The following is a 24,158-nucleotide window of genomic DNA, read 5'->3' on the forward strand; positions in this document are numbered from 1 at the left end:
CCAGTCCCTGGAGAAGGAGATCATACTTGGTAAAGCAGAGGGTCAGCAAAAAAGAGGAAGACCCTCAATGAGATGGATTGACACAGTGCCTGCAACAATGGGCTCAAATACAGCAATGATTGTGAGGGTGGGGCAGGACCAGGCAGCATTTCATTCTGTTGTACATCGCTACGAGTTGGGACCAACTCAATGGCACCTAAACAACAAGGAGACAGGACAACTAAATGCCACGTGGTAACCTGGATTAGATTCTGGAACAGAAAAAGGACAGTGGTGGAAAAGAAAGTCTGTAGTTTAGTTAATAGTATTCTACCAATGTTAATTTCTTAGTTTTGATCATTACAATATAGTTATGTGAAATGTTAACATCAGGGGAAGCTGGGTAAAGGGTATATGAGAACTTTGCATTATTTTTGCAGTCTTTCTGTAAGTCTAAAAAGGTCTCAAAACAAAAAATTAAAAAGGTGTTTGTGTAAGTATTTGCTTGATGTCTGTGTCCCCTGCTAGGCTGTAAGCTTCACAAGGACGGAGACTGCGAATGCACTAGCTTGTCATCACTGCATGCCTGGCCTTGGGTAAAGTGCATGACACATCCAGAGTACTCAATAAATACATAAATACAGCCATATTCGTTGACATGGAAAAATGTCCATGGCATATTATTAAGTGGAAAACATAGGACAGAACATACATTTTGAAAAATTATACACACACATGTCAATATTTATGTAGATGAAAAGACAAGGATTTGCCAATGAAATGTTGATAGTGGCTATTTCTGGAAGATAAAGTTATGGTAATTTGTCTTTTCTTCTTTTTACTTTGCTATATTTTCTAAGCATATATGCCAAAACAAAAAACCAAACCCACCACCGTGAAGTCGATTCTGACTCATAGCAACCCTATAGGACAGAGTAGAGCTGCCCCGTAGAGTCTCCAAGGAGTACCTGGTGGATTCAAACTGTGGACCTTTTGGTTAGCAGCCATAGGACTTAACTGCTACATCACCAGGGTGTCCATAATATATCACTTTGAAGGGCCTAGGCACCGCTGGGATTTGAACCCAGGATCTCCTGTTTACCAGATAGCATATATAAAAGTCCACAAACTACTTGCGTGCGTGTGTGCGTGCGTGCGTGCGTGCGTGCGTGTGTGTGTGACTCATACACATCTTCATTTCAAAGAAAACCATGAGCACTGTACTGGAAGTTAGGTTCCTGAGTGCAGACCTGGAACCATACTCCAAGGGGCTAGGCGGAAAACACGGGTTTCTGAACCCCAGGAAATGGTGACCTAGCTGCATAGTAACTGCAACCAATACAGGGGAGAGGCACCAGAAGGGTGAGTTAATGCCTCTCAGCTTCTCGGTTTATCCATTCAGCCAGTTAACAGCCTCTGAGCAAATCTTTCAAACTAGGAACTGCCCTATACCTATTATCTATTACTGTGTAACAGACCACTTCAAAACCTAGCTGCTTAAAACAACAACGGTTTTATTTGCTCTCAATTCTATGAGTCAGCAATTTGAGCTGGGCTCAGGTGAGAGATTCTTCCACTAGCCTCACCTATGGTCATTCCATGGCTGCAGTCTTCTGGTGGCTCAACTGGGTCTGGAAAGTCCAAAACGGCCTCATTCCATCTGACAATTGGTGCTGGCTGTAGTCAGTCTAGTGAGCCTCAGCTGGGATGGGACTTGTCTACTCCATGTGGTTTCTCATGCTTGAGCAGGTTAGCCCAGGCATATTCACATTTCCGCTTGGCAGATTCTAAGAGAACAAGAGCAAAGGCTACAAGAACTCTTGAGGACAAGGCTGTGGCATTCTGGTGGTTAAACAAGTCACAGGCAAGCCTAAATTCAAGAGGTGGGAAATAGACTCCACCTCATCATGGAAGAAGTAGAAGAGTCACATTGCAAAGGGGCATGCACACAGGGATGGGAGGAATTGGTGCAGCCATCTTCACAAGCAATCGATCATAGGCCTCATTCTGGAAGAATGGAATGAACAGATCCAGGACTTGCTTTTGAGAAGTATAGTGCTGATTGAGTGCTGATGTATAGTGCTGATGTATAGTGCTGATTGAGGCAAGAGGAGATTTTCAAAAAAGGTTTATGTGGAAATGAGCTTGGAGTTAACGCTTTTGAGAAGCAAGTGGCGCAGCTGACCCTAACACGCTGGGGCAAGTGCCACATGTTAGAATAAAGGCATAGGTGAAGGAGGCAAATTCCTGGGGTGTGTATATTGGAAATGGGGAGGTAGAGGATGAAATGGAGCTGTCTACCTGTCTTCTAAATTCCAGGTCAAGGGACCTGTCATCATGTCTGGCTCTGGATAATGACCCCATATGCTGGGACCTTAGGGCTCTAGTCACAAGCTCAGATAATCATTGCTGGGGATCACAATCTAACCCTAAAGGAAGGACGGCACAATCTCAAATCCCGAAAGAATCAGATATGTTCCTGATGTATAGTGCTGATTGAGGCAAGAGGAGATTTTCAAAAAAGGTTAATGTGGAAATGAGCTTGGAGTTAACGCTTGGCAGAGTCTCCTCTTTCCTCCCTTACAGGTGAACATTTGCGCTTTTCTCCAGTGACTGCACAAGATAGGTCTAGCTGACCACATCTATGTGGGAGGAAAGCCTCCAAGGGCATACATCTACTATACCGTGTGGAGGTGGAATACTGGCTTCGTGGATTCACTGTGTGACTTTGAGCCTGTTTCCTCATCTGAGAAATGTGGGCTCACAGGGATTTTGTAAGAATTGAGATAATGTATTTGTAAACAATCCAGAAATTGTACTGTCATTTGTAAGACCATGTGTAACTCATGAAATGTCCATCATTCATGTAATGCTCAAAGTTGTTTTGTCTGTCCAGAGCAGCAACCTCTCTCCTAGGGGCTCCTCTTCACCCTTCTCCAAGGGTGTTTTGAACGGGAACATGTCTCATCTTAGATATCCTGCTCATAGTAGTTTGTCCAGGGGTGGACAACTAGTTCAAGTTGGGCCAATCAGTGTTCTTCCCTGGAATTTTTTAATAGTGAGGATGTAAAAAGGTGGCTTAGTTCCCTTATGGGTCTGGGAACTTGTCTGCATGTCTGAGAAATGTCCCTGCCACAGGGAGGAAGTGGAACGGGAGCAGAAGATGTAAGCGAATCCCGGTGGTGTGTCAGTCCTTGGTTCCAGCTATCTCTAAATGCCTCCACATCCCTACTCTTCCTGCAGCTATGACACTTTTTCCAAAGAAATTTCCTTTTGCCTAGACATGTAACCAAAGGAATTTGACTAAGACAGTTGATCTGTTCAATGTTCACTGAACATTTCATCTGCCAAGCCCTCAAAGTACAATCGAGGAAGACCTGGACCTTTTCCTCTGGGAGGACATAGTCTAATATAGATGGCAGAGAAGACAACAGACAGTGCAATGGGGGCTGCCACAGTCATAGTATAATGCAGGAATGGTCTGCTTTGCTTAGGGGAGTCCGCCAAGGCCTCATGGGAGGAGGAGCCTACCCTGGGCCTTGGGCCTGTGAAGGTCTCTCTGGCGGTGGCAAGAGGTATGGAGGATGTTTTAGACAGAGCATTAACAGCTTGTGCAAAGGCATGGGTTGGGAATCCTCACAGTCCTGCTGGGGAACAGAGGCATTTTCTAGGGCTGGAGCTTGGGTAGCAGAGAAGGCAGGTCAGATCAGACAGGCCTGGTGGACCAGGATCAACAGCATGAACAATGAGAGTGAGCAGCTGCTAGGATCTGGGTCCATCCAGGGCCATCCTGTAGGAGGAGGTGCACCAGATGAGGTACAGGAGCTGGCAGGAATGCTCACACAATGTTGGGGTAGTTACCCAGTTTTTACTCATGGCCTTCACTCTGAGCCGTGGGAGCTCAGTCATGCAGACAAGCTTGGCCTCCTCAAGGGTCCTCATACCTGGGCCCTGTTACTGGAACGATGAAGGGCAGACTAGCACCTCTGCACATCCTGGCTGCCCCACTCAGCAGCAGGCACTGGCAGAAGTCACATGGGGAGTTGGCTTCCCTGTAGGTCTCATGCCTTCTGCTTCCCTGAGAGTGGCTCAGAGCTGACCATGCTGGGAGCAGGCTGCCCTGGCAAAACAAACACATCTACTCACAACTTAGAACACAACAACAATAACAAGTGAGCCCTTTGGTTCAGATGGGAAGGAGGCAGAGACTTTAGAAGGGGAGAATCTCCATGGAAGCCCCTTAGCTGCACAGGACCAGAGGGCTGGCCCTCGCCTAGGTGCCAGAGCTTTTATTTCCCCAAGCAGTCCCTAAGTGACAGGCACTGTGCAAGTGGAACTCTCAATCCAGGGGCAGCCCAGAGGGCAGCTCTGTGGAGCCCATAATGAGAACACGTGAGCAGGGAGTCCGCTCAAGACAAAGGGACTATGTGGATGCATGTACCCAAAGCTGTTGTCAGAGAGCAATGAGCATCATAGAGGCCATTGGAGGAGATAGTGTAAGCAGGTAAAAGGCAGAAGTCAAACAGCCAGAGTCTGCAAAGGCCACTCTGCCAGGTAGAACCCGTTTGCCCACCTGACTTCCGAGGCACCTTGCATAATCTTCTGCAATAACGGGCAACATGGTTTTGTAAACTGTTCACCCACCAGGCTGTAAGAGCCCTGAGAACAGGGTCTGTCTTGTTCGCCCGACACCCTCAGCTCCGGCCTAGGCCTGGCGTGGAAAGGAGGCAGGAAGCAGGGGTGGTTACTGAACAAGTGACCGCACAGACCTAGGGAGAGCTAGCAGCAAGAGGCAGGACTAGGATGGTCCCAGGGACTGTAGAGGGACAGGACCTCAGAAAAGGGTGACAGGACATGCAGCAAGCTTTGATCAGGAGATTTAAATCTGCGACAAGCTCAGGGAGGGGAGAGGGACAAGTCGGATCCAACTGCTCAACCTGGGGTGTCCCAGCCAAGAGGACAGAGATTCAGGGAAATGATGGCTTTGTGGTAGGGACAGGAACCCAGGGGCAACGGGGCAAAGGGTGGAGAAAAGGGACACAGGGGCCTGGGCTTTCATACAGGAGCCCTGCCAGAAGCAACAGAGAAGATTTCAGCCCTGGCCTGGATATCTCTGTAGTGTCCACGATGATCAAGTACCCACATCTAGGCTCAGCGAATCTCCCAGAAGCAGGGAGACCAAGACTCATACTAGGAGGGCTGGGCAGAGCAAGGTGGACCTGTTCTCTGACCACTGGCCACACTGCAGGCCTGCAGGCTGAAAGGGAATCAGTGAGGAGAGACTGAGATCCTGGAGTCCTCAGTGACTCCCTGAAGTGGACGGCATCTGGGACCACTCAGCAGTGCACTCAAGACCGACAGGGGAGGCGGGAGCTGTGAGGCTGCAGGGAAGAGCTTCCCATCTGCAAGGGGGCCATCACTACTCCCCCTAGAGCAGCAAGTGGAGCATGAGCAGGACTTAGCAGGGCTCAAGAATAGCCTTTGAGTACTATGGCCAAGCGCTCGTGGGGCAGAGGGAAATGGAAAGTGATTTATCAGGTGGAGAGTGAAACTGGAGAGGAAGGCCAAGGCCAGATCACAGAGGGCCTTGTGGGGCGGCCAGAGCTGAATGCTGTCCCAATTGCCAATAGGATGCCAGGGAAGGGTTTGAAGCAGGGAGTGGTACAGTTACTTTTGCATTTCAGGAATTTGCAGACTCACCCTGTCTGCCCACCTACTACCCCAAGGCCCATAGTGCTGTGTGAAGTGGTATTTCTTTGTGACCAAAAGGTCAGGGGCAGGCATGTTGATTCCCAGGCTTTCCCAGGACCAGTATACCTGGGCATGGAAGGAAGTGTGATCAAGCCTCACCCAGGACACAGTCCTCTTAAGAAGCCCATTGGCTTTTCAAGGCACTGGGCCATCCCCACTCGACCTGATCCTCCCTCCCAGCCCTGGCTTCTTGTTGGGCTGGTTAGTGCTGCTGCCAGCCTCCCACTTCAGGCTTAAGGAGGGGGTCCACCCTGGGCCTTGGCTCCTCACCAGCTACCCATGGCATCCCCTTCCCCCATTTCCTGTCAGGCAGGCTGGGCTGTGCTATGCCTCGGAGCACCACCCTCCCTAGCCCCTGCCATTGCCTAGCTCAGCATCCACCAGGGAAGCCCAGATCCCCAGGACATGCCCCAGTTGGGGGCCACTTCACCAGCCTTCTGTGTTGCCTGGCGCAGGTCTTGCCTGGAAGAGCCAAGATGCATGGAGAAGGGAATTCCCAGCCCCAGCCCCCTTACACAGACACCCCAGCACCCCTCACTTACTCTCTCAGTGACGAGGCCAAGTTGCAGTCTGCAGCACTCCCTCTATGACACAGGCCCCCCGGCATTGCTTCTGGGAGGCAGAATTTTCCCATGTGGGGCTGATTTGGGGGCTGGTGATTCATCACTTTCAGCAGCGGCAGGATGGTGCAGTCTACAGGTCCCCACAGGAGAAGGGAGGGAGCAGGCTGCCAGGAACAGGTTGGGGGCTGGCGGCGGGGAAGGAACAGGAATCATATGCTCAACCCTTATTGTCAACACCTCCTGGAACATCAGGCTAGACATGGACAGTGCAGTAGCCCTGCCTTCACGGAGCTCAAACTTGCTGGAGGCAGATGAAACAAAACTAACGAGATGTGGGGCAGATGCTTAGGAAGGAAGACGTAGAGGTTCTACAGGAACACAAGAGACCCTGATCTGGGGAACCCAAAAGGCCTCATGGGAAGAGATCTCAGCTGAAGCCTGGAGGCTGAGTTGGCCAGGTCAAGAAGAGGAGTGAGAACAGAAGGTGAGTGAGAGCAAGGTACAGGGGAAGGACGGGCAGGAGGTCTTTGTGACTAGAGAGTGGAGGACCAAGTGGTACAAGACGGGCCTGAGGAGTGGGTGGCCAGGGCAACATGGACCCCAGGAGACACCTGTTGCCTAGAAGGCTCTTTGGTCAGATGGCCATGGAGTGGGTAGAGAAGAATACTTCCTACCAGAGCTCCTGGACATGCTTCCTAGGATAATGCTCCCCAGAGTGCTCATGTCTTCTTCTCCCCCATGAGTCCTAGAAAATAACTGCACAGTTAGAATCACAGGAGTGTCCTACATTAGTTATTCTCTCCGCCTGGGACCCCCGGCCAACCTGGGCTTCACACTCATCAGCCACATGAGTATGGCGTTCAGAGAGCCCAAAGAACTTGCCAGAAGTCATGTAGCATGTCAGGTATACAGAAGGCATCAAATCCAGGCCTGCGGGTTTATTAATAGGTATCATGCACATATACACAACGATTCCCTGGAACATAAACTTGGGAAGTGCTGGGTTAAATAAGATAAAACAGGCACTTTACTGCAGGACTTTTCAGAGCCTTAATGCTATGAAAGGGTGAAAGGGGGTAGAAAGCATTTATCCCTGTTGGAGCTGGTGTTTTCAGAGGTGCACACTCCAGGGCCCACAGCTCTGGACTATCGGGTCAGAGGCTGGACTTTGGGAGCCTTCCTGCTCTGTGTTGTTTGTGTATTCGCTTTCATGCTGTTTTTTTTCCCCCCTTGCATTTGGAAGGGCTAGTTTTTAATTTAAGGAGGCACAGTGTTTCAGCGCTCAGCTGCTAACCGAAAGGTTGGCAGTTCGAACCCACCAGCCGCTCTGCAGGAGAAAGATATGGCCATCTGCTTCCGTGAAGATTACAGCCTACGAAACCCAACGGGGCAGTTCTACTCTGTCCTATAGGGTCGCTATGAGTATGAATCTACTCGACAGGCAGTGGAATCAGTTTGGATTTTTGGTTTTTAATTAGAGGTTTTGCATAAGTTTGGGCAGAAGAGGATGAGCTGCCCTGACCTGCAGTCTTCCCCCAAGACTTCTGATTTCTGCGCATATTGCCTGAGGCCTCAGATCATCTGTGTTAATGTGCCTGTGGTTCAGAAAGGACACTCCCAGACAGTACAGGTCACAAGGGCACCACATGTGTGGGGAAGACTTCCAGGAAGTGGTGGCATGTTATCATGAGGGTTGGGTGGGAGAAGAGCAAAGGGCAAGAGCAAAGGCATGAAGGAGGAAGCGGCAGTCATGGGAAGCTCAAGGGCCATGCGGGCCGAGGCTTGGGGAAGCCATGAAATGGAACTAGTACCAGTGGTAGAGGCCTTGGAGGCTGGTTAAAGGATTTGGGCTTGGAACCTGGGGGCATCAGAACCAGAGAAGATATTGAGAGAGGAGTGACTTGATCAGATCCACAAGCAAGTCCACCCAGGATTCATTCCCAGCAGAAGGGATTCTGGGCATTCCTTCCTCTCTGTGAAACTGTGATCTCAGCCACTGCCTGCAACCTCCTGTCTCACTTCTGCTGGAGTGTCCCAGCTCTGACCCAGTCCATGCCACCTCCTATCTCGGCCTCCTTCATATAGCCTTCTTGACCTGGTGTCTGTGTCACCATTGCTCCCCTCCACGACTGTACAGATGACCTCACACTCCTCTACCTGAGAATCTTCTTCTGGGCTATTTCTTGTGTTCTTCTGCTCACTGCAGACTCCTCAGCTGAACCATCTGCACCTGCCACCTTCCTGCTCACCAGGCACTGCTCCCAGGGCATTTAAAGAAGGGTGGTGGTGGGAATGTGAAATGGTACAACCACTTTAGAAAATGATATGGCTCTTCCTTAAAGAGCTAGAAATAGAAATATCATATGATCCAGCAACCCCACCCCTAGGAATATACCCAAGAGAAATGAGAGCTGTCACACGAATAGACATATGCACACCCATGTTCATTGCAGCAGTATTACATAATAGCAAAAAGATGGGAACAACCTAAATACCCATCAACAGACAAACGGATAAACAAATTATGGCACATAAACACAATGGAATACTACCCAACGATAAAGAACAATGATGAATCTGCAAAACATCTCACAACACGGATGAATCTGGAGGGCATTAAACCAAACCCACTGCTGTCGAGTTGATTCCAACTCGTAGTGACCCTATAGGACAGAGTAGAATTGCCTCATGGAGTTTCCAAGGAGCACCCGGCAGATTCGAACTGCCGACCTCTTGGTTAGCAGCCATAGCACCTAACCACTGTGCCACCAGGGTTTCCAGGAGGGCATTATGCTGAGTGAAATAAGTCAGTCACAAAAGGACAAATATTGTATGAACCACTATTATAGGAACTCAAGAAAAGGTTTAAATGCAGAAGAAAGCATTCTTTGATGGTTATAAGGGTGGGGAAGGAGGGGGAGAGGAAGTCACTAACTAGGTAGTCAATAAGGATCAATTTCAGTGAAGGAAAGGACAACACACAATACAGGGGAAGTCAGCACAACTGGACCAAAGCAAAATCAAAGAAGTTTCCTGGACATATCCAAACACTTTGAGGGACATAGTAGCTGGAGCTAGGGCCTGGGGACCATAATTTCGGGGGACATCTAGGTAAATCAGCATAATATAATTTAGAAAGAAAATGCTGTACTTCCCAGTTTGGTGAGTGGCATTTGGGGTCTTAAAAGCTTATGAGCATCCGTTTAAGATACATCATTTGGTTCCATCCCACCTGGAGCAAAGGAGAATGAAGAACACCACAGACACAAGGAAAATACCAGCCCGAAGGACTAAAGGCCCAAATGTTCAGAAACTCCACCAGCCTGAGACCAGAAGAACTAGATGGTACCCAGCTACCACCAGTGATCACCCTGACAGGGAACACTACAGAGAGGCCCAGACAGAGCAGGAGAAAAATGTAGAACAGAACTCAAATTCATGTAAAAAGACTATGGCTCCCAGACACAGTTAACCCAGAACTGAAACCATTCCCGAAGCCCAGACAAAGATAAGATTATAAAACAAAAAATAGTATACATGAGGAATGTGCTTCCCAGTTCAATCAGATATATGAGACCAAATGGGCAGCTCCTGTCCAAAAGCAGGATGAGAACATAGGAAGGGACAGGAACTGGTCGAATGGACATAGGGAACTCAGGGTGGAAAGAGAGAGTGTGCCATCACATTGTGGGGATTGCAACTAAAGTCACAAAACAATACGTGTATAAATTTTTGAATGAGAAATTAACTTGAGCTGTAAACTTTCCCCTAAAGCACAATTAAAAAAAAAAAAAAAAAGACAGGTGGCTGCTCTGAGGTGCTGAGCAATGGCTGGTGGGTGGCTCCCTGCTCCAGAGAGCACAGGATGGCCCCCTCTCTTTGCACAGACTGTTCTCCATCCTGGCTTTCCTGGAGCCCATCCCTGGCTTTCTGGGAAGGAGGTACATCAACCAGGCCAAAGACTGGCCATTGTAGCCACCCTGACCAGGATTCTGGACACTTGTCTCATTCACAATATCAGATGTCAAAAGCTATCTGGGAAGGGAGGGTGGAGACAGAAGAATGCAAGACCTTACGGACTGAAGGCCTTAGACTGCAATGACTTGCTACCCCTACCCCGTCCTTGGAACATTTAAGGATCTCGATGGCGGGACTAAAGGTGCCATCCCCTCTGCCCTCTGTGCTGTGCTAGGGCAAGGCTGGCTGCCTCCAGGGCTCCAAGTGTCATATCCTTGGTTAATCCTTTGATGTGGTTGTCCTTCTGACTTGGAGAGGTGCTTTCATACTCTCTCCTGGGATTCTGGGGAAGGGTTACTGGCGTCAGCTCATGGCAGCCACAAGAGCTGCTCTCCAAGGTCACCAGGTCCCATGCCTGACCTGCTGAAACACTCTTTCCTTGGAACTCTCTCTTTCTTGGCTTCCCTGAAGGGTCAGAATCCTTAGAACCTCGTGAATCTGCTGTCTGATTCCTTTCTGGCATGTTAGGTATTTTTACAATTGTTCTAGAATCCCATTATCTCAGCCTTCTGAGCAGGTCAGTGACTCATGCTGACTGAATACGTGACTGGCCACCAACACAGTTACCTGTTGCCCGCACTCAGGGACGTGTAAGAGGGGGCCTGGGCCACGGACACAGAGGGTCAGTGTGTACACTGCCAGTCTCAGAGGGCCTTCTCATCTGTCCTCAGCATGTTCTCCTCTCCTGAGGGCCCAGCCATGGAAGAAACACAACAATAACAAAAATAAAAAGAAACGGTCCTGAGCACACAGTATAATTGCCAACACTGAATGAAGTTTCAAAGAATAACAAAAGCAAATTAAAAAGTTGTCAAGCTGGGAGGTGCTCAGAGTAAATTGTACTCATTCTCTCTAGCCAGCACTTACTGCATTAGTAATTTTACACTTATCTGTGTTATTATGTGCTTAATTGATTCAACAAATATTGGGTGAACACCCACTAGATGCCAGGCACGATTCTAGATGCTTGGGCAACATCAGTAAACAAGGCAAGAGATCCTTTCCCTTGTGGTGCTTAAATTCCATGGGACAGGAGGGGCCAGGCAGATGACAGTAAATAAATAAATACGAAGAAGAAAATCACAGAAAATGTCAGAAGGTGGTAAGTGCTAGGGAAAACAGAAGCAGAAGGGCAGGCAAAGGAGAGCTGGGGGCAGATGATAGCCTTCAACAGAGTTAGCAGGAGGGCCTCTGGGGAGGAGTACTACAGCAGCAAGAGCAGCCAGGCTAAGGGAGCAGAGCGGAGGTAGGGAAGTGCTGGGCACAGGTCATACAGGGCCTGGTGTCTGGCCTCGGCACTGGTTTACTGCAAGGACTCTGGCCTTTGTGAGAGCACCATGGGGAGCACTGCAGGGGAGGGATGCAGGGCAGCATGACCTGACTTCATTCCTGTGACAGCTCCAGGAGGGCAGGGCAGTCAGTAACCCCACACCTGGCATGGGGCATGACACAGGGCAGGAGCTCAATAAATACCAATTGGATGGATGGATGAATGCATAAATAAACGAATCTAAGCAGAGAGTATGTCCATACCTTCCCAGGGAGATAGAATTGGGGGTGAAAAAAAAAAAAAACTCAAAGTCCATTCTGACTCATGCTGAGTCCATGTGTTGGAGAGTAGAACCGCTCCACAGGGTATTCTTGTCTGTGATTTTTACGGAAGCAGATTGCCAGGCCTTTCTTCCATGGTGCTACTGGGTGGATTCGAACTGCCAACCTTTAAATTAGTGATCATGCGTAACCTGGATAAACATGTCTCTAATCTGACCATTGTACCTGGACCAGAGATTCATGTCCAAATCACAGGGAACTATTCAAAGTCTTCATGCCCAGCCCTACCCCAGGGGTCCCGTCGGGGAGAGGGCCTGGGGGAGTGCCCTGCATGCGTATGTGATTCTCCTGCACTCACCCCCAAGTGAGAAACATCACTCTAGACATTCCTGATACTTCCAAATTGTCAGCATCTGGCAGTGTATTCAGCCCCAGGGCATGCATTTAATGAATTAATTAACATTTGTTGACTGAATCCATGGATATATAAATATATGGATATTACTAATTGGTCGCTCTTTTCCATTTTCCATTCAGGTGTTTGGAATTGTATAAATGAATAGCTCTCCAGAGAAAGAGAATCTTCAATCCATTGCTATCTACTGTCCCCCCAAAACATGCCATTATCTCTCATCTCAGTCTCTTCCACTTTATTGGTTTCGAACTATTTGCCCTAACTGAGGGGAGCACTAACCAACCAACCAGCGGCTGTGGAGTCAACCCCAGCTCAAGGCAACCCCACATGTGTCAGAGTAGAACCGTGCTCCATAGAGTTTTCAATGGCTGATTTTTGGGGAAGTAGATCACCCGGCCTTTCTTCCAGGGCACACCTGGGTAGACTTGAACCTCCAGCCTTCCGGTTAGCAGCTGAGGGTGTTACTGTTTGCACCACCCAGGGACAAGGTGAACACAGTTGGCCCTTATACTTAGTAGGTTTCAAGGAAAAGCAGCTTGTCTTGCATAACCCAATGTGCTCTGCACAGCTCTGAGCCTGCAGGGGGCCCCTCATTGGATGAGAGGGTTGCTGAGGAATGAGGAAAAGTAAAAGGGTGCTGGGGCCTGGAGAGCAGAGGCCCAGAGGGAGGCAGCCGGTTCACTTCCTTTTCCACAGCAGGAGGGGCCTGCCGACATTCCAGGGACAGGAACCAAATTCAGCCTGCAGGAAACACTGGGGCTGCGACTATGTTCGATGGTCGGTCAGGGGCCTTTCCCATCTCACTTCAGCCCGTCTTATTCCAGCTGCCCTGCTCTGGAGTCTGAGGGCCCCAGCCCTGGGCATCTGGGTCTCACAGGTTCCTAGACTCTTGCTTGCAGGTGCCAGCTGCCAGAGATTTTTGCACGTAAACAGTAAAGAATTCCTTATTATCTTGACATACTTGGAATAGTATAGCCTTTTTTTTTTTTTGTCTTCCCAGAATTCAAAAAAGGCCAGAAATTTCACAAGGCCTCTGACTCAATTGTATTTCTTTGTGTTCTTGCTTCCCTGTGTGACTTTGAAATGGTGGCCTGAGGAGCTGCGCTCTGCAGCCGGGCCTGAGGCCTCCACCACACCTGATGGCTGGAAGAGGTACCCTGACCAGAGCAGGGCCAGGGCCCATCTGGTGCAAGTTCTGTGGAGGCAGCTCTGTACCGCAGGAGAAGGAGTGGTTACGGATGTAACACAAGTCAGGCAGCCAGGGTCCTGATTTCTCCACTTTCTGCTGTTGGTAAATGAGTTACCTTCTCTGAGCCTCGGTCTCCTCATGTCCAAAATGGGTGTGTCAATAGTTTCATTGATGGAGTGATATACTGCACAAAAAGCACTTCATGAACAGTAGCTATAATTATTATATGCCCATTAGTATTGAGGCCTGTCAGGTACCTACTACTGTACAAGTTTCCCGGACCTGCAACTAAATAAGACATGTCCCAGTCTTCCGAAACCACCTCGGTGTCAGCAAGGAGGCAGGAGGCTCTGAGGTACAAGCAATAATCCTTTGCAAAGAGATGGGGACAGTTTCACAGAGGAAAGAGATCCCTGAAAAGGTTGTGAAGGTTGAACAGGTCCTTCAGATAGACAAGGGGGAAAGGACATCACAAGAAGAGACAGCCCATGTCAAGATTCAGGCCCAGCCAGCAAACTGGGTTTGGAAGTCCAGGGTGCAGGAATCCAAGATGAGAAGAGAACAGGGGTGACAGGGAGTCTGACAAGGCAGGCAGGGTCCCATCCTAGAAGACCCGTGAGGCCTTGCCAAGGGGTAGACTAGACTTTTCCCTAAGCACAGTGGTCAAAGTGAAGGGTGTGGGACCTGAGGATGAAACTGTCAGAGTTTCCCAAGACCTTTCTTGGGATTGAGAGGCGATGGGGAACAGACACCGGAAGAGACGGAGGCTAAGAGAGAACTAGGTGGAGAAGACAAGTGTGTAGGATTGTGTCCCCCCAGCGTCAGTCATTCCCCTGCCTCCTTCCTGATGCTTGTTTCTATCAGGTACCACCTCGACTCTTATTTACTTAATATTTCCCTTTATAATAACTCATTCTTTAACTTTTTTATATCACTTTTGTTGTATCATTATAGCTACTTACCTTCTTTTCCCCTAATATACATGAAAATGCTACAGTCTTAAAATGAGAAGTGTTTATCCACTTGAACTGGAAATCACCTCTTTGCCCACCAGAAGCACCTGACCCAGGCTTTGGGAACTGTCCATCTTGCTAGAGATAAGAGGTCCTGAACCCCAGAAAGCCTGGGAGAAGGGCTGGCTCAGTGTCGTGGCATCGGCTGGACTGGATCCCACAGCCCCTGCTTCAACCTTTAAGGGCTTTGTGACCTTGCTTGGGGGCTGGAGGTGCACATCACTGCTGCTGCTTCGAAAGGTAGGCTGTGACAAGCCTCCAATTGCTAGTGGCAACCTGGACTGTGGTCATGAGCTCCCCTCTTCATCCAGAGCTTGGGGCACAAGGAGGCAAAGGCACTTTGACTAGAGCGAGAGAGATTTAAGCAGACCAAGGATGACTCGGTCGGTGGTTGGTCAGTTGTGGAATCCTTTGTGGGAAACTGGATTGGGTCACATTAGGGGAAAATATGCAGGGGGGAGAGGGAGGGAGAGAAAGAGGAAGAAAGGAAAGTAAAAAAGGAGGAAATAAACTTGCACTATCTGATTTATCTTCACGAGAATCTTTTGAAATAGGAATTACTGCACCCATTTCACAGACGAGGAATCAGTCTCAGGGGCATTAAGCTACCTGCCAAGGTCATTTCCAGTCAGAAATAGAATTAAGCTATTAGTCCAGATGTTTGACTTTAAAACACTGATTTCTTTTTTTAAAAAAATAAGGTCCATAGTCCCACCACTGTAGCATAAAAAGCACTATTATTTTTTTAAGCCCCCCTCCAATCTCCTCCTGTTCGTGCGCGCACGCACACACACACAAAAGCGTATTTTCCTTTTGCTCACTTAACTTTGTATCATGAACGTTTGTAATGTTGTCAAATAGTCTTTATAATAATCCCTTTTACACAATATTCCACTCTGTGGACATTCTCATGATTCGCTTAGCCATCACTGAACGTTTAGGTGGTTTCAACATCTCCAGATTATAAATCCTCCCACCCCCACTCCTCTGGAGTGAGTCAGGGCTCCCACCTGCCCGACATCTGGAAGGCTATGTAGGTCACTGGGCCTGATGGTGCCTGCACAGTGTGACAAGACATTCGGAAGTCAACTCAGAAAGCTATGTCCTCTGGCCACTCCCTCTCCCTTGGTCAGGCCATGGACTTGCCCCTGTCACTGCCCCCTCCCCACCCCAACCAGGCCACAAAATCAACTGGGAAGGCCAAAAGCTGGGTCAAGGTGGAGTCTTGCTGCTGGTGAAAGCAGCCCCGTGCCCAGTCATCTCAGGAGCAAAGGCCACTCAAATGACCCCAGGTCAGGAAGGATACCAGCACCGGGAGGGGAGCTAGATTCTTGCAAAGGGACCACGGCATCGCTTGGTCCCCAATCCCCTTGAAAGTCCCCCTCAAAAGAGTCCTTTGTTCCATGCCTACCCGTGAAGAGAAAGCATGGCCACCTCCCAAGCTGGCTCCCCAGCTGCTGCCAGATGGACCCTGGAAGGAGAAGCACTCCTGACAGGCAAGCAGACAGCCCCAACCGCCTAAGGTGAATGGCCAGAGAGCACATTTTCAGGATGCTTCTCTGTTTTATCTGTTTGCAAAGCAGATATTTGAGGAGGCTGTGCTCAGAATTGCTTCATGGCTGATGGTCCCATGGGAAATGGTTTGAATTCCTGGCATAGTTAGAAGGCTGTGAAGCAACCGAGATGACTGCTCTGAGGCCTCTCTCAGAGCAGAGGGAAAAAGATGAGCCACCGCCTCGGCATCTTCACTCCTTGGACGGGTGCCGGCTTGGGACATGTTGGATGTTCTTCCAAGAAGGCAGGGTGGTGGGAAGTGTCCACGGGGGCTATTTGAAGAGAGAGTCATTGTGCTGCTTATGCAAGTGCAGGACTGAGCCTGCTTTTAAAGGTTGTTCTACCCATCCCCTCCCTGCCCGGAGAAGCACACCCAGCCCCCACCGGGCTTTGCAGGTACTCACCAAGCGTTAATGAGTGGCTTTCTCTGGGCAGTGGGCTTTCAGCTTCTTCTGAATAATTTGCCGTTTGCATTTTTTTCTCCTTTAATAAAGAACACATATCATTTCAAAACAAAGCAATAAAGTTATTTTTCAATAAATGACTAAATAAAAAGTCTTGAGAGCCCAGGGCATTTCATTTTCTGCCTTGATAGTCAGCCCCAGAGTGTACCAACCTTCCTTTTCAGAAAATCACATCAACCCTGTAGACCCTTTTCTGAGGTCGATTTGACACCCTGCTGTGCTGTCAAAAAGGAAGTAGCCTAGTGGCCTCCTTAAGGCTGGGGTCAAACCTGTGACTTTTGCCATCGGGCTCACTGGCTAGTGGCCAACAACCACGACTCCACAGCTACAGAACCCCTTCAAATAAAGAATGGTATTCCTGAGGCCACTCAGTGGAGATAGCCTCAAAAACCAAGTTGGACTTTATTTAGATTCTGTTCATTGCCAGGAAATGCAGGGAGAGAAAGTCCATTTCTGGTGTCATCTCTGTGGCCAGCACTCAGGCCCCCAGCAGGCCAGTGTGTGCATCGTTGTGCCCTCAGGAAGCTCATCCTGAGGCCTACTGGAAAGGCTTTGTCCTGGGAGACCCCGCCCTCCAGGTGGCCATAACTGGGCAACAGGGGTCTCCTCCACTGCTTCCTTCAAAGCTTTTGGAAGGCACCAGAAGAGAGGCATTGATGGCAGAGGAAAAGTGAAGCACCTTGCGGCTTGTTTGGCTACCCTGTGGCTGCTTGGATATGAAACTGGCAGAGCAATCCTCCTGGGGAACTCAATGCCAGGTGTGTGAGAGGGACTTAAGAGAGGCCCAGGGCCTCTCCCTGGGGTGGCCACATTCCAGGAGGAGGGAATGAGAGGCATGCCTTAGAAGTGTAAGAGCCCAACAGGTGTGTGTGCTGAAGGGCTGACAGGCTGAGAGCTCTTACCCTGCCTGAACTTCCTGTAAAACCCAGGTTCTCGGCCCTGGCTGTACATCAGACCTCGCCTGCAGAACTTTTACAAATCCCAGTGCCCAGGCCGCTCCCCAGGCCAATTAAATCAAACTCTTTGGAGGTGGGACCCAGGTATCTGTATTTGGTAAAGCTTCCCAGGTAATTAAAGTATGCAGCCAGGGTTGAGACTCAGTGCTTTAAAGAGCTATCTGATGTACCCCAGGCTCATCAAACAAAATAAGTAGGGCCCTTCCTGAGTGATTCATCTAGACACCTTCTCCCTAGAGGCCCTCCCCACTTCTCTAGTCTCTCCAGATCCCTGCCATTCTTCAGAACCATCTCACTCTCACCTCCCAGTGGAAGCCCCAAAGAGGCGAGCACCTTCCTCTGAGGTTCCCTGTCACTAGGACCTGTGCCACTCACAGCCATCCGTTGGCAGGTATTTGCCTTGTCCACAAACTGGGCAGTCTGCTCCCACGGGGCAGGGGCTGTGCTGTATATTACTTTTTCTCTTTACCCACCACTTCCCTGACACCACTCATTGTCCATATTATATGCTCCGTAAGTGTTTTCTGGATGACTTGTATTCTAATGCGTTTTAACATTTCAAGCCATCTTGAGAGAGTTGAAAGAATGTCTGACACAAGTTGGTGGTTTTGCTGTTCATCAGTGATTGTGGTCATGGGGTCATAGATGGTAGGAACGGGGGTGGGCAGCTGAGGGTGAGAACGGCTGCAGGAGGAATGGCCAAGAAATGCCTATTAGGCTGTCTCCTAGGAATGTATGTGTAACCCATATACCCCACCCCTTAGTCTCTGCACTGAACATCCTCAAAGACACGGCAGATCTACGGCGGGTGGAGGGGAGAGAGGGCAGGAAGCCGTATTTTCTAACGAAAGGCATTTCAAGTATTTAATGCAGTCTCTTAAAGAGACGTGAACATGGCATAATGAACACACATTCTTATCTAATCTCCCCCCTCAACACACAGACACACACAAAATCACATCTGAGAAGCTGACCCATCAGCTGGGCCTTGAGGAAGGGAGAGAAACAGAGAAGGGTGTTTGAGGCAGAGACTCACCGTGATGGGTACAGAGGGACATAGTGCCCACTGGGTTCTTAGAATGGCAATTAGTCCCGTGAGTGTGAAGCTTTGGGTGTAAAGCGTGGGGGTGGCTAAAAAGAGATAGAAAAGGAGGGCCAGGGCCAGGATATGAAGAGTCTTGAGTCACAGGCAAAGCAGGATAGACTCAAAGTTTTGCTGCCCAAAGCTTAAGACCGAGAAGTGGTGTAATCATTTCAGTCAGGAAACATGCAAAGGGAGGGAACTAGTCAGGACACTAAGACAGGACCAGGGAGAGGTGCTTGGGCCAGAAAGAAGGAAGGAAACGAGGGCTGGGCAATCTGATCTTCCTGCAGCTACTGGTGAAGGTGTTTCTGAACTCCATACTCTGTGCAGTGTGCCCTCATACGCGAGGCCAGCATTGAAGGTGCTCCCAGATATCTTACCCAAGAGATCCTTTCAGAGGTCCTAGGCCAGGCCCGGGCCAGCTGCTCCACACCACTCCTTCAGCCTCTGAGGAGAGATCAGAATCTCCCCAGGGGTTGGCAGGGCCACCCTCAGCTGCCTTTGCACACAGGCCAAAGTTTTTACTTTATATCCAAGATCTTTATAGTCACCACCATCAGAGAAATTAAAAAAAAAAAAAAACTTAAGACTCAAACAAAATGAAATATATTTCAGTGATTTTTCTTTTTAACATAAGAATGGCTTTTTGATTTTTTAAATTTCAATTTGTACCTAAAGATTTTAGGAGTCTGGGCTGCTTGTGCTTTCCATGCTGAGATGGATTTAGGAATGTGAAATGATTTATTGGGGGAGTGGCTGTAACACCTGGGAAAGAAAGAGGACAAGGCACCATCGGAGCCATTAGGCTTTGATGCAGACCTGAGGAAGTTTCTGTCAGTCCAACAGGAACTTGGGCAAAGACAGCAGGTCAGAGGGGTCCTGTGAGGGGCGGAAATGCCTGGGCCCTTGTGCCATCACCTTGCTCAATCGTTGGCCGGGGCCCCTCAGGAAGAGCATGAGCTTGCTATGAAAGCAGAGTGGGCCCTTCAGGAGCCAACAGCTGTAGGCTGTCAGCTGACCACACTCCCCACAAATGGGCAGTTTTCTCTCAGAAGAGGTCTGAGCATCCCATTTGTGTGTATGCCGTGGAGCTCCCCTCTCCCTTACCCAGGCCCCGGGTCTCAGTGAGCCACACCCGGTGTGTTTGACCCTGTGCCCTATCTCCAAAAGAGGGCAGGTGCACTCTTTCCCTCACCTTCCTTTTCTCCCACCTCAGTAGGCAGAGGGTGCCTGTCCAGGGAGCGGTTGTGGGCCCTCCCTTTGTCCACTTCCTGCTAACACTGAAGCCTTCTACCTTGGCTCATCTCCTCACACTAAACCAGTTGACACCAAGCCAGCTCCAGCTCGTGACGATTCCACATGTGTGCTCCGCAGGGTTTGGGATGGCTCACGGCGATTCCATGTGTCAGACCAGAACTGTGCTGAGCAGGGTTTGCGACGGCTGATGGGTTGGCAGTAGATCACCAGGGTTTTCTCCCAAGGCACTCCTGGGGAGGCTTGAACCTCCAACCTTTCAGTTAGCACCCAAGTACGTTAACCATTTGCACCACCCAGGAACTTCCCCTTCACAATCTCTGTCCCAAACCCACCAACAAACAAACAGAAAAGACGAATGACTGCCTGGAAGAATTCATGTAAATCACCAAGGGCTAATCTTCCTGAAACATAAAAAAATCTCCACAAACCACAGACATAACCAAACAGAAAAATGAACAAAAGATACGAATGCACAATTTATAGAAAAAGAAATACAAATGAGCTACAGATGAAAAGATGGTCAACCTGTCTCCTACGAAAAGAAACTCAAGTAAAGACTACGCTGACATACAATTTTCGCCTATCAGATTGGCAAAGACCAAAAAGTTTAACTCAACACGGCGTTGGCAAGGGCGTGGGGAAGCAAGCTCACTCAGGCGCTGCTAATGGGAATGTGAGTTGGTAACCCGTGAGCAGGACAACCGGGCAGTATCTCTGTAAGTTACAAAGTCCCACAGCTTTTGAAAGGCAGTGGGGTGTAACAGTTGAAAGCACAAGCTGGTTTGAATGCCAGCACTGTAAGTCATTTAACTTCTCTGTGCCTCAGTTTTCCCATAAGTAAAACGGCCAGATAGTAGTACTCACCTCTTGAGATTATTGAGAGGATTAAAATACATTAATTATTGTAAAGCACTTACAACGATGCTGGCTTTTAGAAAATGCCATGTGAATATTAACTACTTTATTATTAATTGACCCAACAATCCCACAGCTAGGAATTTATCCTACAGATATGCTTGCACATGTGCTAAATGAGTGTGCAGTGTTATTCACTGTAGCTTCAATGCAATTGAGGAGAAGATTGGAAACAATTCAAACATCCACAAGCAGGCTGAATTAATTATGGCACATGTGTGTAATGGAACACCACACAGATAAAAACAAAACAAAACACAGATGAGTGAAGGAGCTCTTTAGCACTGATCAAGTATGTGTAGAATGCTACCTTAAGTTTTTAAATAGTGAGGGTACTATAAACACATACAATAGAAGGAACCAGTCCCTGGAGAAGGACTCCACACTTGGTAAAGTTGAGGATCAGAGAAAGAGAGCAAGAACCCCAAGGAGATGGATTCACGCAGTGGCTGCAATGGTGGGCTCAAGCATAGTAATGATTGTGAGGATGGCAGTGTTTCATTCTTTTGTACATAGGGTCACTACGAGTCAAAAACAATTCAACGGCACCTAACAACAACAACAACTATAAACACAAGTCCATATTCCCTCATTCACAAATCTGATATTCAGAAATCTCTGAAAAACCAAAAAAAAATTAATAAATTTAGCACAAACATATTTGTCAGGAAAACTTGAACTGAACTGACCTAAGGCTAATTATGGCTTTATTGATCCTACTTCGTACAGCAATGTGAGCATGTTTTGTCACAGGGCACTGCTCCAAATTCTGCTAGGAGTGAAGCATAAAATATACACACTACCTTGCTAAAATCTATGAGTTCCGGATTCCAAAACACACCTGCTGAAGACTTCATGTTAAAGAACTGTGGGCCCATAAGCGTATTTACCCTGTTTTCCCCCCATTAAAACAGCTCTTGAAGGACACAGCAGGAAACTAGCACTGGTGGCCTCTAAAGAAGGAGCTGCGAGGCTGGGTGACAGGAGCGGGAGGGGGAATTTTCACAGTATTTGAATCCAGGAGTTCAAAGAATCTATTAGAAACCCTATGGGGCCGTTAGTTCTACTCTGCCCTATAGGGTCACTATGAGTTGGAATCAACTCAAAGGCCACAGGTTTGGGTTTTTGGTTTTATAGCTATTTTGAGGTCCCTGAGTGGTGAAAATGGTTTGCACTTGACTACTTACATAAGGTTGGCAGTTTCAACCCAGCCAGTGGTGCCCAGAAGCAAGGCCTGGTGATCTGCTTCTTAAAGATTACAGCTGAGGAGTTCTGCTTTGTAACACACGGGGTTGTCGTGAGTCAGAATTGACTCGATGGCAGCTAGTGGTTTTCGGTTTTGTGTGTTTGTGGATACTTTACTTATTCAAAAAATAAATAAATTCCATTTAAGACCTCCTCGGCCAGGCTGCCGTGCCCTCCTGAAGCCTGAACCGCCCCTCCCTGGGACTTACTGTGGTAGGCTGCCTGGGAACTCAGGCCTGGGAACCAAGGCTCGAGGGTGGGGGGAGATGGGATGGGAGCCTCATCTGTGACTCACTGTGTTGCCCTGGGCACTGTCTCGAGGTCTCCTCCCTAGAAAAGTGGCGATAATAAGAGTGACTCAGTGAGGAGCACTCGATGGGCTGATTGGCGCAGAAGCCAGGTTCCCTCAGCCTCCTGCAAACCATTCCCTGGGAAGGGGACAGGCGCGAGCTGTCCCCTGAGACTCCTTGCCAGATCTCTCTAGCAGAAACCCGGTGTTGAAGTATCTGACTACCTGTGAGTGGCAGGGTTAGCGAAGGTCGAGGTTCACGGCAGACAGCAGGGGGCACAGAATGCCAGTCCCTCTGAGGATGCACAGAGAGTTCTCAGGAACCTTGTTTTCAGTGGTGAAAATTCAGAAAGGCACTTAAGGTCTACATGATAAGGGGATAGCTAAATAAACCCAGGCAACGGATTTACCTAAATATGCTGGCGTGGAATGATTTCCATGACATAGCATTGAATGAAAAAAGCACATTGCAAAATCATACATATACCATACACACACACACACACACACATCAAGTCAATTCCAACTCATAACGACCCTAGAGACACAGTAGAACTGCCCCATAGGGTTTTCTAGGCTGTAATCTTTGCAGGAGCAGATCACCGGGTCCTTTCCCCCTCAGAGCTGCTTGGTGGGTTTGAACCTGACCTTTAGGTTAGCAGCCAAGTGCTTAACCATTGTGCCACCAAGGCTTCCTCTCTCTCTCTCTCTCTCTATACGTATACAATCCCACAAAGACACTTAGATGGCAGGGAGGAGGGAGAAGAAACTAACAGATAAAAGATGCAGTGCGTTTTTAGAAGAGGAAATGCAAGTGACAGATGGGCAAGCCGAATGCAGAGTGCCAGTCCAGAGGGGGATGCCCATTCATGCAGGAGAGCCCAGAAGGCTCAGGAACATGAGATCCAGGCACTGCAGACAGGGCTGGAGTGGAAAGCAGAGGCCAGGCTCAAAGTCTGCAAACACAGCAGTTAGACCCCTGGTCCCCTCTGAAACTGAGCAACAGGCTCACTCACCCTCACTCAGTGGAGACTGGAGGTTTGCTCTGAAGAGACGTTAAACCTGAGGAACTCCAGATCTAGGGACACCGGGCATCACAGAGGGCAGAGGGACTCAGCACTGAAAACAGGCAGATTAGGTGAGAGTTGACATGTGAGTGAGTGGTAAACTCACCAACCACTTGCCTCTAGCCCTTCCATCACCACCACTGCCAGCCAGGCACATGGTGACCCCACCCACCCACCTGGGACAGGAGATTGTAGTAGGAATCTCAGAAGAAGCTGGATGGCCTCAGAGAAAAGACTCAGAGAAACTGACATCTGGGGCTTCCAGACAAAGGCCTGGGTTCTCCCCTTACCCTCAAGTGAAGCAAAGCTCCACTCATGCACACAAAGGTTCCAGTTAGATTTTCTCAGACCCTCTTGAAATATGAACAGATACATGGAATCACCAGTCATTTGAGAAAACTCTCAACACAAAAAACAGGACACAACAAAAGCAGTCAACAGGCAGTGTATGCATTAAAAGAAAACTTCAAGAAAAAACAGTAGTATCTTCAGAGAGGTGAGAAATTGCTTCCATCAAATTAGAACAAGATGATATTTTTTAAAGACAGAGAATGAAAAACTCTTAGAAAATAAAAATGTGATTCTAAAATAAAAATGGATAATATTTAATAGAAAGATTTGGCAATGAGAAAAACCACCCAGAGAGAAGAATAAAAAGTAAAAAGACAGGAGAGAAAAGACGAGAACATCAGAGGTTCAATCAGAAGGCCCAATGCTGAAAGAAAGTACATAGAAAATGAAGGTGAGGAAAGTACATGTAAAAATATTACAAGAAAATTTCCCAGAACTGCAGGACATGATCTAAGTGTCTACTAATACCTGGTACAATAAATGAGGAAAGATCTACCA

At 48.5% G+C, this 24,158-nt stretch overlaps 1 long non-coding RNA gene across 1 annotated transcript; it reads right to left on the bottom strand.

Annotated features, from left to right (window-relative positions):
• Positions 1–15,852: 15,852 nt before the first annotated feature.
• LOC126068174 (uncharacterized) lies at positions 15,853–17,238 on the bottom strand. Its single transcript, XR_007515568.1, has 3 exons — positions 17,176–17,238; positions 16,437–16,515; positions 15,853–16,304 (listed from the first exon to the last, which is right to left on the bottom strand). It is a non-coding gene; the product is annotated as an uncharacterized LOC126068174 (long non-coding RNA).
• Positions 17,239–24,158: the final 6,920 nt, after the last annotated feature.

This window comes from Elephas maximus, chromosome 26 (genome assembly GCF_024166365.1).
Source record: "Elephas maximus indicus isolate mEleMax1 chromosome 26, mEleMax1 primary haplotype, whole genome shotgun sequence".
Taxonomy (NCBI): Eukaryota; Metazoa; Chordata; class Mammalia; order Proboscidea; family Elephantidae; genus Elephas; species Elephas maximus.